Source organism: Eptesicus fuscus, chromosome 2, assembly GCF_027574615.1.
Source record: "Eptesicus fuscus isolate TK198812 chromosome 2, DD_ASM_mEF_20220401, whole genome shotgun sequence".
Classification (NCBI taxonomy): Eukaryota; Metazoa; Chordata; class Mammalia; order Chiroptera; family Vespertilionidae; genus Eptesicus; species Eptesicus fuscus.
The window spans coordinates 10,553,184-10,568,843 of record NC_072474.1 but is presented as its reverse complement, the minus strand read 5'-3'; positions in this window follow the sequence as shown (position 1 = coordinate 10,568,843).

The window sequence follows — 15,660 nt, the reverse complement described above, 5'->3', positions numbered from 1 at the left end:
ACATGTTTATAGAGTATAGAACAAATAGACAGTATATCTGTGATATCAACACCTCATGGAATTGATTAGAAAAAAAAATGTTGAGAAACACAAATAAAAGTAAGAAACAGCCTCATCCCTGCTTTAGGAGCATCCAGATCAACAGATAACCCTTACCAGGGATTGACTCATTTAAAAGTGGCATGTTTTGCCCCAGTCAGGTGGCTCAGTTGGTTGAAATATTGTCCCATGCAAAAAAAAAAAAAAAATGTTGCAGGTTTGATTCCTGGTCAGGGCACATACCTAAGTTCAGGCTCAATCCAGGTCAGGGGGCTGGGGTGCCTACAGGAAGCAACCGATTTATGTTTCTCTCTCTCTCTCTCTCTCTCTCTCTCTCTCTCTCTCTCTCTCTTTCAAATCAATAAATATATGAGTGATGATTAAAAATAAAATAAATTTGAAAAAAAAGGATGTGGCATGTTTTGAAAGAACTGTAAACATAGCCTGGAAAATGATGTGGTAGAAACAGAAAAACATAGTCAAGTGATACTTTCCAGATTGTCAACTTCTTTTAAAATTATAAAGAATTTTTAATTTGCTATCTGACATTTTTTCAAGCTTTTAATTATTTTTAAATTTCCTATCCTATATAATAAAAGGCTAATATAAACAACCAAACAACTGGTTGCTATGACATGTGCTGACCACCAGGGGGCACGCACAGAACATGGTGGGCATTGGCTGTGGTGGGATGGTGGAGCAAGTGAGCAGGGGTGCCAGACGAAGGCAAGCCTCTGATGGTTACTGAAAATTCTTTGCTCCTGCATGCCATAGTCCCTCCCAGTGCTCTCACCTGCTGCTGGTGCCGACCCCGTTTGCACCCACTGCTGACGCTGGAGCCACCACTCGCACCTGCTGCCAGCGCCCAGAGCCAGTCCTAATCGCTCAGTGCCGTCAGCAGTTGCGAGTGGTGGCTTCCGGCCCCGATCACCCCTGAGGGATTCTCTACCTTCCCCTGCTCTTGAGGGGCCATTGGGGCAGAAGCTGCCACTCACACCCACTGCTGGCACCAGCCCCAATCGCTCCACGCCACCAAGACCCGCCCTTGTGCCCACCGCAGCCTCGTGGCCCACAGTTCCTTTCAAGGTGCATGAATTCATGCACTGGGCCCCTAGTGTAATATAAATAGCCATTTAATATATATAGACACAAGCTTTTCATATTAATGCCATATTACCTTTTTAAATATATTTTTATTGATTTCAGAGAGGAAGGGAGAGAGAGAGAGAGAGAGAGAGAGAGAGAGAGAGAGAGAGAGAGAGAGACATCAATGATGAGAGAGAATCATTGATCAGCTGCCTCCTGTATGACTCCCACTGGGGATAGAGCCCGCAACCCAGGCATGTGCCCTGCCCAGGAATCGAACCATGACCTCCTGGTTCATAGATCAATGCTCAACCACTAAGCCATGCCGGCAGGGCACCATATTACTTTTTAAAGCCATATATAGATAGTTTCAGACTTATGGTGATTTGACTTATGATTTTTTGACTTTACAATGATGCAAAGGCAATACATATTCAGTAAAAATCTTACTTTGAATTTTGATCTTTTCCCGGGCTGGTGATATGTGGTATTCTCTCGTGATACAGGATAGCAGCAGTGAGCCACAGCTCCCAGTCAGTCATGCAATCACGAGGGTAAACAACCAATTTTCCACAGTGTACTCATTGTATTCCATGATTTTGCCCAACAATAGGCTAATATAAGTATTCTGAACACGTTTAAGGTAAGCTAAGCTAAATTATGATGTTCATTCAGTAAGTTAGGTGTATTGAATGCGTTTTTTACTTAATATTTTCAGTTTATGATGGGTTTATCAGGATGTAACACCGTCATAAGTTGAGAAGCATCAGCAATTATGTGAAGCATTTATTTTCATTCAAAAGAACAAAATAAATTGGATTCAAATAGATATCTCTATTGTCTCCTGAAGCACACAGATTCATTTAGTCACAGCTACTTCTGAGAGGAAATTATTTTCTACAGAAATAATTCATTTCAGTTATAGACAACTTTGCACAAGTCTCAAAGGTCCTGTATACTCTAAGAAATGAGCACTCTTCACAACTCAAGTGCCGTCAGAGCCATGACTCAAACATTTGAAAATATTTTATTTGGATTGATGACTTACATTAACTTTACTATCTCTAACGTTCCTCTCCATTTCAATGACTTTCTTTATTCTGCCAATTACATCAACACACTTCAATACTTGTTGTCTTAGAATTCTGTAACACTTAAATTTTAAATTTTTGACATACCTATTACATGTTAAAGACAATCAATTAAATGATATCTTCTAACCTCTCATCCACTTGATCTTTTTGTAGCATTTGACAGATTTTAATATTCTTAAATTTTGGATTTTTGTTACATGTTGTGGTATTGCATTTTTTCAGATTTCAATCTTCGTGTTATTTTCAATTCTCTGTCCTTAGCCCCTCTGTTTTAAGACTATTACCTTTTTCTTTCTGTTTATATATATTCTCAACAATTTCCAAGAATTTAATATCAGGTATATAGCAAACTATATTAATGTGCAAAGTGCTAAGTATACACAAAGGTAGACTAAATATAAGTCTGCCTTCTAGAAGCTCTGATAAGATGTTTCCTAAATGTCATACATATATTTGGAACATAATTTCAGAAATCTTTACTTTCGAGCTTTGTGAACATTTCAAGCTTACTCTATACAAACTTGATTTTTTTAAAGCCCTAAAACATATTCTTCTTCCTACATGCCTCTATCTTGGTAAATGGCACAGCACCCATCATAACAATTACTATACACAGTTAACTTTCTCTCTTGTCTCTTCCTCAAACCTTAAATAAAATAAGAAAAAAAATTATTTCATAAGTATGTCTCTTTATTCAAGAGTATAATAATGGTTTTAGAGACTTATTAAGGTTAGTTTCAAATTATGGTTTCTCCACTTACAAGTTGTGTTGTCTTGAGCAGGACAAACAAAATCCTTGTAACTCAATTCCCTTATTGATACAATGGACGTAAACTCTAAATAATAGGATATTGTAAGAATTACTTGAGGCAACATGTGAAGAGCATAGCGCATAATATGCACTGAATACACTTTTAGATTTTCCCTTTCCTCAAATGTTCCTCCTTTCTCATGCCACTGGCATAGATTATAAACTTATTCAGTGTCACCTGGATATTCTGATACAGGTTTACATATATCTATTCTCTGCCAATATTTATCTAAATACCACAATGTTATTAAGTTGATTATTCTGCTGAAAGCATTCCAGAATTATCAGTTTTCCACAATAAAAACATTAATTTCTGTAACATAGTTTATAAGAATCTTTATCCCATCTTATATTCCTTAATATATATATGCCCAATAGAACACAGTATTAGGCATAGAGCAGGTATTTGTTTAATGACTTCTGAATTCGGATACCTCTTTTTATAAAAACTTGTGTATAAAGGCCATCTTGATTTTACTCATTTTTGAAAGAGAGCTGTCATAGTCAATCTAATATTGATTTAAGAATTGTATGGGTTTGGAAGAAGGGACTGAGTTAAGGCACAACTTCCTTTGATTTTATAGAATCTAATGTGCCCTTACCAAGTCTGTTTTCTCTTCTGTTTTATTGGTATCTTTCTGTGTAATTTTTATTGTTTGGGAGATGAGAAAAGCCCCTAGTAAAGTCACATAATCTCTATACTCTCAGTTGGAGCTAATACTTATTTTACCATCCTTCTTTCATTTCTAATACTGTTCCCTGATTGAAAACTAAGTCTGAATTGTCATAATAATAATGTTAATAATAATAGTGGGATATAAGCAGATTTCCCCTATGAGATTCACCTCTCTTGTACTTTTGTGGTGGGTATGACCTCAATTACTATAGGAAAATCTGGGTTCTTGTGGTTCTCATGTGATACTAGGACCTAAAACCTTGGTGATTGAATGTGACACTCAATACTCTGACACTTTTTGGAAAAATCTCTTTCTTGCTTGAAAATGAAAGAATTATGTACCACCTTTAAGCATCTTCATACAATTTCATCCAGATTTAACAAAATATGGTAATATTTCTTTCTAGTTTTTAGCTTGATGTTAGCAGGACTCATTTTTGTTTAGTTTGGAGTGCAATATTAGCAGGGTTCATTTTCTGATTTCATATGTCTTTAAACTCTGATGAAATCAAGTTACTTGTTAACATCAGTAATTTGGAAATACAAATTTTTGCATAGATGAATATAAGAAATTTGATAGAATATGAAATGTCTAGTAATCAAATTGTCACTATCTCAAGCTCTACAGGAGAACTTTCCTTTAATGGTCTAAAAAGATCTCTTGAAGGGTTTTATTGTATGGACTCTAGAACATAAATTTTCATTTCCAACATTTTGCATAATATAATTTTATCCTTGTTATAACTTCAATTTTGTACGAGCATAGCACATTACTTTTTGAGGTGAAAGAAATTTTCAAGTTATAATTTTCATAAATACATTCATACAAAATAAAAAGCAAAGTATAAATGTGTGCTTTCTTATTAAATTGATATATTTGGTTGTAATATATTTTTAGCTCTAATTCCATTTCTTATCAGATATTCTAGTTTCTAAGCAGATCAAAGCAGTGGTAAAGCTGCAAACACATCCTTATTTTCTTTTTCTACCATGTGTCTTGACTACTTACATTACTGTCTTCATCCACAACAGTCACCTCACAACCATCCAACAGAAATGGAAATATTTTACTTTTCTTCTGCTCTTCATTGTACTCTAGGTTAGCATTGAGACCATCATATTCTGAGGTAAATTAGTGATGTTTGATGTTTGGTAACTTTTTTACCAAATTAAAGATTTCTTGAGGGTAGGAACCATGTCTTGTTTTATTTGTATGTTTTTAATCTTTATTGTTAAAAGTATTACATATGTCCCCCTTTCCCCCCATTGAACCCTTCTAGCTTGCCCCCACCACCCGCTCCAGGCTTTCACCACCTTATTGTCTGTGTCCATGGGTTATGCATATATGCTTGCAAGTTATTTGGTTGATCACCTCCCAAGCACCCACCCTCCCCAGACTTGCCTCTGAGATTCCACAGTCTGTTCTGTGCTTCTATGTCTCTGGATCTATTTTGTTCATTGGTTTATTTTGTTCATTAGATTCCATATATGAGTGAGATCATGTGATACTTGTCTTTCTCTGACTGGCTTATTTCACTTAGCATAATACTCTCTAGTTCCCTCCATGCTGTCTCAAAGGGTAAGAAACCTTCCTTTTTACTGCTGCATTGTATTTCATGGTATATATGTACCACAGCTTTTTTATCCACACATCTACTGATAAATACTTGGGCTGTTTCCAGATCTTAGCTATTGTAAATTGTGCTTCTATGAACATAGGGTTGCATGTCTTTTCTCATACTGTTGAGCATCCTTGACATCATTATTAATGTCAGACATTGTTTGTGACTGGCCCTGAGTGCCCTGTTTGGAGCTATCAGCAATCCACAGCTGTGGCTCCCTCTGCTGGGGCTGGGTGTCTTTGGAAAGGATGAAGATGTGCAGCAGGGTCTGCTTTTCCTTGCCCTGAGCCCAGAAGGAGATCATGCAAAGACTCAAAGCTTTCAGACACCAGTCTCTGCCCAAAGTCTGATTGTATTCAGGCTTTATTAGCGTCAGGCTATTGACCACAGGGTGGGGAGAGAGGTCTACCAACAGGGTGGAGCAGCTGTCTTCCCCCAGGCAAAAACTGACTGAATAGCAAAGGTCCATGGAGAAAGATGTCCTCTGCAGCGTGAGGGAATGACCACTCAGTCCAAGAAACAGGGGTTACTGCCCTCTGAATTCCAAACCTAGAACTCCCCAACCCTGGACTCTTCTCAAACAGCTCCAGTCCACTCTGCCCTCCCTCTGCCAGAGCCCAAGGTGAGTGGCTGCACATGAAATTTTGTGTATTGGCCCTTTAAGAGTGTGCCTGCATTTCCAGCTCTCTCTGGTTGGCAGACAATCTTACTGCTTTTCACAGCCAGATGTTCTGTGGGCACCTTTCTCAGTTCTGGTTCTCTGGGATGGAGAGCCCATCTTGGGATTTAGTCCCCAGAGTTCTCAGGGGAAGCCCCTCCCTCCACAGCTGAGATATCCTTCTGGACCTTCAGCTGCTGTCTAAGGGTTCCTGGCCAGCCCTTTCAGGTCTCCACACTTCCTACCAGTCTCTATGTGGTCTCCACTTTCTGTCCTTGGTTATCAGTGTTCTCTCCAGCTAGTCTTCAGTTGATATTTCAGGATAGTTTATCTGTATTTTAGTTGTATTTCCAGTTTGGTCCTGGGAGAGTGTCAGTGTAGCTTCCACTTACTCCACCCCATTTTTAAGGTTATTCCAAGGATATTTTTCCCATTGATTTCTAGAGTAAATAGAAGGGAGGGATGAAGGGGGGAGAGATAGAGCAAAACATTGATGTGAGAGAGACACATCTATTGGTTTTTCACCTGTACATGCCCTGACAAGGACAGGGATTAACCTGCAACTGAGTTACATGCCCTTGGTTGGGAATCGAATCTGAGACCCTTCAGTCCATAAGTTGATGCTCTAACTGTTGAGCCAAATTGGCACCAGGGCTCTTTTTCCTTTTTTTATTAAATTCATTGGGGTGATATTGGTTAATAAGATAAGTTACAGGTATAGATGTCTATGAGACAAGATTTGTATATTGCACTGTGTGCCCACCACCCTAAATCAAATCATCTCCCATCACCATATATTAGGCCCCTTCCACCCCTTAACCTCCAGAAGAAACTTTTAAGAGACAGTAATAAGTGATTTTTCCAGAACAATGAACTGATATTATTTTTCTTTATTTTTGGATCAAGAAAAAAAAAAAGATATAAAAGAAACTGCTCTGGTTTGGTACTTCAGTAACTGAAATACCATTACTTATCCTATCTAATAAAAGAGTAATATGCAGATTGACCATCACTCCAACACACAAGATGGCTGCCCCCATGTGGTCAAAGATCCTGCCCTTATGTGGACACAAGATGGCCAGCAGGGGAGGGCAGTTGAGAGGGACCAGGCCTGCAAGGGAGGGCAGTTGAGAGGGACCAGGCCTGCAAGGGAGGGCAGTTGGGAGGGACCAAGCCTGCAGGGGATGGCAGTTAGGGGTGACCAGGCCGGCAGAGGAGGGAAGTTTGGGGCAAACAGGCTGGCAGGGGAGCAGTTAGACATCAATCAGGCTGGCATGGGAGTGGTTAGGGGGTAATCAGGCTGGCAGGCAGAAGTGGTTAGGGGCAATCAAGAAGGCAGGCAGGTGAGCAGTTGGGAGCCAGCAGTCCTGGATTGTGAGAGGGCAGTCGGACATCCCTCGAGGGGTCCCAGATTGGAGAGGGTGCAGGCTGGGCTGAGGGACACCCCCCCCCCATCCCCGTGCACGAATTTCATGCACCGGGCCTCTAGTCCTATATAATAATCCTATATCATAAAGAGGTAATATGTAAATTGACTCTCACTCCAACACACAAGATGGCCGCCCCCATGTGGTCAAATATGGCCGCCCCCATGTAGACACAAGATGGCTGCCACAGGATGACCAGCAGAGGAGGGAAGTTGTGGGCAATCAGGCCAGCAGGGGAGGGCAGTTGGGGCAACCAGGCCTGCAGGGGAGGGCAGTTGGGGGCAACCAGGCATACAGGGGAGAGCAGTTAGGGGCAACCAGACTGTCAGGGGAGGGCAGTTAGGGGTGACTGGGCCAGCAGGGGAAGACAGTTGGGGGCAACCTGGCCTGCAGGGGAGGACAGTTAGGGGCAACCAGGCTGGCAGGGGAGGGCAGTTAGGGGCAATTGAGCTGGCAGGGGAGCAGTTAGGCTTTGATCAGGCTGGCAGGGGAGTGGTTAGGGGGTGATCAGGCTGGCAGGCAGAAGTGGTTAGGGGCAATCATGCAGGCAGGCAGGCGAGTGGTTGAGAGCCAGCAGTCCTGGATTGTGAGAGGGATGTCTGACTGCCCGTTTAGGCCCGATCCCAGTGGGACATCCCTCTTGGGGTCCCAGATTGGAGAGGGTGCAGGCTTGGCTGAGGGACACACACACCTCCCCCCCACCCCCCATGCAAGAATTTTTGCACCGGGCCTCTAGTATCTAAATAAATCACACATTAGAAATATATCTATGCCTGTTGTTACTATGTACTGAGTCTTGGAGATCTGTTCATTGTATGTGAGTGGGAAAGAAGATCTCTAAGGAAGCCCCATGCCAGGCATACTGAGAGCAGAAATGGGATAGGAATGGAACCAATGAAGAAATGTTGGTGTATTTGTGACAAAATGAGAAAGTTTTTAGTGAATTTAAAAATGAAATTAACCAGCAGAAGGTGAAGGGAGGAGGCTGTTGAGACTTAAGGGAGAAAATATATACACGATTTTGCTAAGTTATTGGCATGTGTAAGGAAATGATGATAAGAAAGAAAATCTACATACAAATAAACACATGGACGTCTATACCATGCTTACTCTGCTAAAGTACTTTCTAAGGTATTAAAAAGATCTTGACTTTTTGTTGAAATAGATATAGTATTAAATGCATTTTCTACATTTTGTCTTAAAGAAAATGCTTTTCAAAATGAAATTCATGCAAAATCATGACATAATTACACATGAGAGTCATAATTTACTTCTTCATTATACAGCCTAATGCTTAAAGTGGAGATGAAGGGATTTGAATATTTCCAGAATAGAATTCTGGGTGAAAGATTTTTAGAGCAAAAGATATTAAACTAGCAGACTTACCTAAATAAGTACAAACTTTAGTTTACAATCCAGGAATTACTGTTTTATGGTCATTCTAATTTATCTTGCACCCAGTGTGTTTCACTAAAGAAGGAATTTAGAGTTATGCCCCCACAGAAGTTCATTTGAAACAATCATATGCCCTTTAGATCCTGTATGATGCCAGAGCACTTGGATGTAGAGTTCTGAAGAGATACATGCGGCACAGAGCGTCTTCTGTACTGTGGCTGACAGTGCAAGCCCTGTGGGGATCAGCGCAAAGATCAGTACCTCTTCTCAACCACTGATTTTCCACCGGGCAGAACTGAATATGAGTGAAATTCTGCAAACGTGTGTTAAAACATTTGCCTGCTTAGGAAGTCTGGAGAATAAAATAAAGGTATAATTTGGTTAAAGACCAGGAAATTAAATGAGAAGTTTTAACAGGAAATTAATGGTGAAGACAATTTTAGGAAAGGTTTGGATTGACAGAAATACATGAAATTACATCTGGCTACTAAGTAGCAGATCTGATCTATGTACCATTTTACTCCATTGTGCTCCCTCTGAACATATTGTCATCCTTACTAAGATAGTTTTAGGATTTTGTCAGGGTTCTACACCCATTCAGTCATCTATGCACTTCCCATCAGCATTCACTTGGTATACACTAGACAAGTTAAAATAATCCTATCTAATAAAAGAGTAATATGCAGATTGACCATCACTCCAACACACAATATGTCTTCCCCTATCTGGTCAAAGATCCTGCCCCCATGTGGACACAAGATGGCCACCACAAGATGGCCAGCAGGAGAGTGCAGTTGGGAGGCACCCGGCCTGCAAGGGAGGGCAGTTGGAGGTGATCAACCCTGCAGGAGAGGGCAGTTAGGGGTCACCAGGCCGACAGAGGAGGGAAATTGGGGGCAAACAGGCTGGCAGGGGAGCAGTTAAGCATCAACCAGGCTGGCAGTGGAGTGGTTAGGGGGTGATCAGGCTGGCAGGCAGAAGCAGTTAGGGGCATTCAGGAAGGCAGGCAGGCAAGCAGTTGGGAGCCAGCAGTACTGGATTGTGAGAGGGATGTCCGACTGCCTAGCCTAAACGGGCAATCAGACATCTCTCCAGGGGTCCTAGATTGGAGAGGGTACAGGCTGGCCTGAGGGACAACCCCCCTCCATGCATGAATTTCGTGCACCGGGCTTCTAGTTATTTATAAGTATAATTTATTTTGTATCCCCATTTTACAATTGAGTATAATAATGTCTTTCCAGCCAGAAGGCAAGTATCCAGGAAATCAATTTATTGAGTTATGGGGCTAAGATTGTTTTATTACGTGACAGGTCAGTTTATTGCTGTCTTGCTAAATTGTAGTTACCTATGATCATAACAGTTAGCCTTCTCAAAGTTTCTTGGTGAATGCAGTAATAAAATGATAAACTCTGTTTTAGTTTTGATTCTCACATGTATTTTAGAATTATCACTCAAATACTCAGTCATGAATTCTTGGTAACTGCTCTGTAGAAATATTTGCGTTCAGTACACAGAATCATCTTCCTTTTATGTTAGTCCATTGTCCTTGAACTTAAACTACACCACCAACCTTCTACTTTTTCTTGGTTTAATATATGGGGTGTTCCAAAAAGTACACACAAACTTTGAATAATTATAAAGGCAGTGTTTATTAAAATACATTTCATTTTCAAAATAGAGCGATCAGCTGTTAAAGTGTGTATACATTTTTTGGGACACTCCCTAGAATAGACCATTGTTTGCTTCCTATCAATTCTCTGGAAATGCTCAATTTTTAGGATGATCAGAGTAAGGATATGAACCCAGGTCATCACAAAAAAACACCTGCCATTTAGCTCACTTGAATACATAGCCACAGTATTGTGCTTATGGGAATTCTTTAAGGTTTTACATTTGGGAGAGAAAAAAACTAGTGAAATATGCTTCTCAGAGATATGAAGATGGTGAACTAGAAAAAAAATTTAAATGACAACATTCAAAAACAAAAACTTCATTTGAAGATGATAAAAGGTTAGATCATATAGGAATTATTGAAAAATACTTTTTAAATAGGAGGTAATCAACTATAAATATATATTCCAGGGAACAATTGAAGATATGAAACATGACCATATAAAACTCAATTTAAAAAATGAAATCAGACCTAGTTGGTTTGGCTCAGTAGTGAGAGTACTGGCCTGCAGACTGAAGGTTTGAGTGTTCAATTCCAAGGGCATATACTTCTGTTGAGGGCTTGATCCCCGCTGGAGGCAACTAGTGGGTGTGTCTCTCTCTCATCAATATTTCTCTCTCCCCTCCCCTTCCATTTTTTAATAAAAAAATCAATGAAAAAATATCCTTGGGTGAGGATTAACAAAAAAGGAGAAATTATTATAGGCTAATACATTTGATAGTGTGCTATCACACAATTTATTTTATTTTTTGTTTAAATCAAATGGTTATAAAAATTGCTTCAGTTTTTTTTTTAATTTTTGATCTCCTAAATTCAGTAATTTTTCTGAAATCTTTGGAGAGTAGCAATACCTTTCTATAAATGTCTATCCTGTGTTTCTCCTTTATTTATTTTCTCAATTTCCCTAAGAATTTATAACTCATTAATGTTTTCTTCAAAATATTTAACACAATCCAACTAACTCAGATTCCTGCCCTCAAATGTGAATAGGAGGCAACTACTACATTTTACAATCTCTTTCATTCTCTCACTTAGGAAAGTATTTTATTTAATTCACAGTTGTCACCTACTTTTACAAGTTTACCTGACTCCAGCATCCTATTCATTCAAATTCCCATTTATTTAATTACTTTGCTGTATGTAATAGTTTTATACAGTCTATCTCTTTTATTTCACTGGATCATCAGATAAATTTTAGTCACATCTTTTGAAGAAAATGAGATTGCTAGAATATATTTCATCAATTTATAGATGTTGTCATTTATAGTTGTACAAGCCACATGCTGAAATCCTGCATTTGAGGGGAATATAAAATATTTGAATAACTTAGCATGTTAGATTTTAATATAATTGGTCAGGTTTCTTAGGAACCTGTTATTTCTTGATAACAGTTTAATACCAATTCCGAGTCCTTTTTCTGCCAGAGGGGTGAGATATTCAATCTGTTACCCAGACTTGTCCCACAGTTCTAATATTCTATATAGAGCCATGGTGTGAGTGAAGAATCTTTGATTAATAGCAGTTGACTTTGGCTCCTAAAGAGCCCACTATATGGTCTGTAAAAATCTCCAGGCTATTAGCTCTGTTGCTTCCATAATCCAGCCTCTGAAGGTACATAGCACAGTCATCCTCCTCCAGCTCTTATCACCCCAAAAGAAGTGCCACAGATTTGTGGCATATCTCTACTTTCTGTCACCAGCCCCACCACACCTCTCAATTTTTCACTTTATTGTTATCTGAAAATGTTAGCCTTTCTCCTTTCTTTCCCTCAAGAATAGGGCAGTAAGGACCCAGAATAGCCCCTCAATAAGTTTAGACTTCTATGAAAGTGGGAAAGAAGGCTTCAGACAACTACTGTTTTCTGCTCTGTAAAAAAATATCTGAAGCAAAAACATGCACGGGGCTTGGGTATATGCTTGGAAGTAAGGGGTAGGGAATGGGGAGAACTACAGAAACACATATTCTTACCTCACTAAATTCTCCTAACATGTAAACAAATCTCTTAGGCTCTGAAAAACTTTAATAAACATTAATTTTCAGGCTCAGCTTTGAAACAGATAAGGCATCCTGCATAGTTATTATAAGACAAATGAGGATCATACAACAGTATGTGACTTACCTAAGGTAAGATGGGAAAAAGTGATGAGGAAATTGGTATTTTCTTTATAAAATTTATAATATAATGGAAAAAATAAATATAGATATAGGAATATCATTAATAAGTAAAAAACAGTGTAAGACAATAGGGTTTAATGTAAAATCATAATTTCTACTTTGGATCGTGTATTAGTTTTCTACTTTAACAAATTACCATATTCTTAATGGCTTACTACAGCCCAAATTTATTGTCTTAAAGTCCTGTAGGTTAGAAATTCACTGGGCTAAAATCAATGTATTGGCCTGGCCATATTCCTTTCTGGAGGCTCTAGCAGAGAATCCATTTCCTTCTACCTTCTAGCTTTAAAAGACACCTTACATTCCATGGTTGGTGATCCCCTTACTCCATTTTCAAAGCCAGCAACATTTCATATCACTGAGACTTTTCCATAATCACAGCTTCTGACCACATTCAGAAAAGGTTCTCAGCTTTGAAGGACTCATGTGATTATATCAAACCCACTTGGATAATCTCTCCAGCTCAATATTTTTAACTTAATTATACCTTCAAAGTCCCTTTATAATGTGAGATAAAAAAATCATGGCTCCCAGGAATTAAAAAGTGGACATCTCCAAGGGGTGAGGTGGGCATTAAGTATCTTTGAGACAGATTTTTTCCTAAGTATTTTTTCAACTATAGTTAAAAATATATGTTCTCTGTCGGAGTTTCTTTCTAAGTAAAGTGTTCAGAATGGCTTATTGGCCTCATTTAATTGGTTTTAAGTTTGGGGCATGGGGAAATTAGCAAGGAAGAATGGAAAATCCATTACCTGGACCTAACTAAATATTTTGATTAGAGCAAAGTAGATAAAATCATTGACTTAACAGGTTTCAAGGTGGTAGAGCAAAGATCTACTTTTAATATATTTTTTTAGTGGAATAAAAGCCAATGTGTTTCAAATAGTAATAAAAATCTGATTATTCTGTTGACCATATTGTGTGACAGTGGGATCTTAGAAAGTATCTTACTACAGAGTGCTTAATGCTAACTTCAAACCCTAAGCAATTCAGGAAAATATTAGCAAGACTGCCCTAACTCCATGAGTACACATGCTCACCAGCACCAGTGTTAACCACTGGAAAGTCTTGGCAAGGTATTTTAAATACAAAGATGAGAAACTTTAGAAAATATGAGAGTGATATTCATCATTGAAATACATTTTTATGGATTTTCTAAATCTATCAAATTGTTTATTTTGCAAACAAATAGTTATCCCTGAATAAAAGCATCATATACCTGGTTAAATACAGATAGAAATAGAATTGATTTATTTTGATGTAGTCCCATTTGTTTATTATCTCCTTAGTTTCCATTGCTACAACAAATGTCTGCTATTTTGCTGCTTAAAGCTTCTTCTAAGATTTTTATGGTTTCCCATCTTACATTTAAGTTCTTTATACATTTTGAGTTTATTTTTGTGTATTCTGTAAACTGGTGATCTAGTTTCATTTTTTTTGCATATATCTGTCCAATTTTCCCAGTACCATTTATTGAAGAAACTGTCCTGACTCCATTGTATGCTAATGCCTCCTTTGTCAAATATTAATTGAGCATAATGGCTTGGGTCAATTTCTGGGTTCTCTGTTCTGTTCCATTGGTCTATATGCCTGTTCTTGTCCCAGTACCAGGCAGTTTTGAGAACAGTGGCTTTGTAATACATCTTGATATCTGGTATAGTGATCCCTCCAACTTTATTCTTCTTTCTCAAGATTGCTTCAGATATTTGGGGTCTTTTTTTATTCCAGATGAAAACATCAAAATAAAAAGCTTCTGCACAGCAAAAGAAACGATCAACAAAACAACAAGAAAGCCCACTCCATGAGAGAACATATTTACCAATGCTAGCTCTGATAAGGGTTTAACTTCCAAAATTTATAGGGAACACATACAACTTAACAAAAGAAAGATAAAAAATCCAATGAAAAAATGGGCAAAAGACCTAAATAGACATGTTTTGAAAGAGGACATACAGAAGGCCAAGAGACATATGAAAACATGCTCAAAGTCACTAATCATCTGAGAGATACAAATCAAAACAACAAAGAGGTACCATCTCACACCTGTCAGAATGGCTATCACCAACAAATCAACAAACAACAAGTGCTAGAGAGGATGTGGAGAAAAAGAAACCCTCCTTCACTACTGATGGAAATGCAGACTGGTGCAGCCACTGTGGAAAACACTATGGTGTTTTCTCAAAAAATTAATAATGGAACTTCCATTTGACCCAGTAATCCCACTTCTTGGAATATATCCCAAGAAAATTAAACACTAATCAGAAAGAATATATGCACCCCTATGTTCATAGAAGCACAATTTACAATAGCTAAGATTTGGAAACAGCCTATGTGCCCATCAGCAGACGAATGGATTAGAAAACTGTGGTACATCTACAAAATGGAATACTACCCTGCTGTAAAAAAGAAGGAATTTTTACCATTTGCAACAGCATGGATGGAACTGGAGAGCATTATGCTAAGCAAAACAAGCCATTCAGAGAAAGGTAAATATCATATGATCTCACTCATTGTTAGAATATAATGAACAACATAAACTGATGAACAAAAATAGAATCAGAGTCATAGAATCATCGAACAGACTGTCCAATCTATGAGGGAAGGTAGGGGTGCGGGTGAGGGGCTAAGAGATCAACCAAAGGACTTATATGCATGCATCCTATCTAATAAAAGAGTAATATGCAAATTGACTGCACCTCTGATACACCCACAAGCCACACCCACCAGCCAATCAGGAGTGAGTATGCAAATTATCCCAACCAAAATGGCTATGGCCATGGAGCAAGCAGGAGGCTTGGATTTCCCCGGCAATGGAGGAAGCCAAACTTCCTGCACACCCTGGCTGGCCCAGGCCTCCGCTCAAGGCTACAAAGTTTCAATTATAGAAGATAAATAAATCACAACAAAAATGGCTGCAGCCACGGAGCTGGAGAGAGCAGGAGGCTTGAGTTGCCCCCGGTGATGGAGGAAGGCAAGCTTTCGCAGTCCTGGCCTGCCTTGGTCTC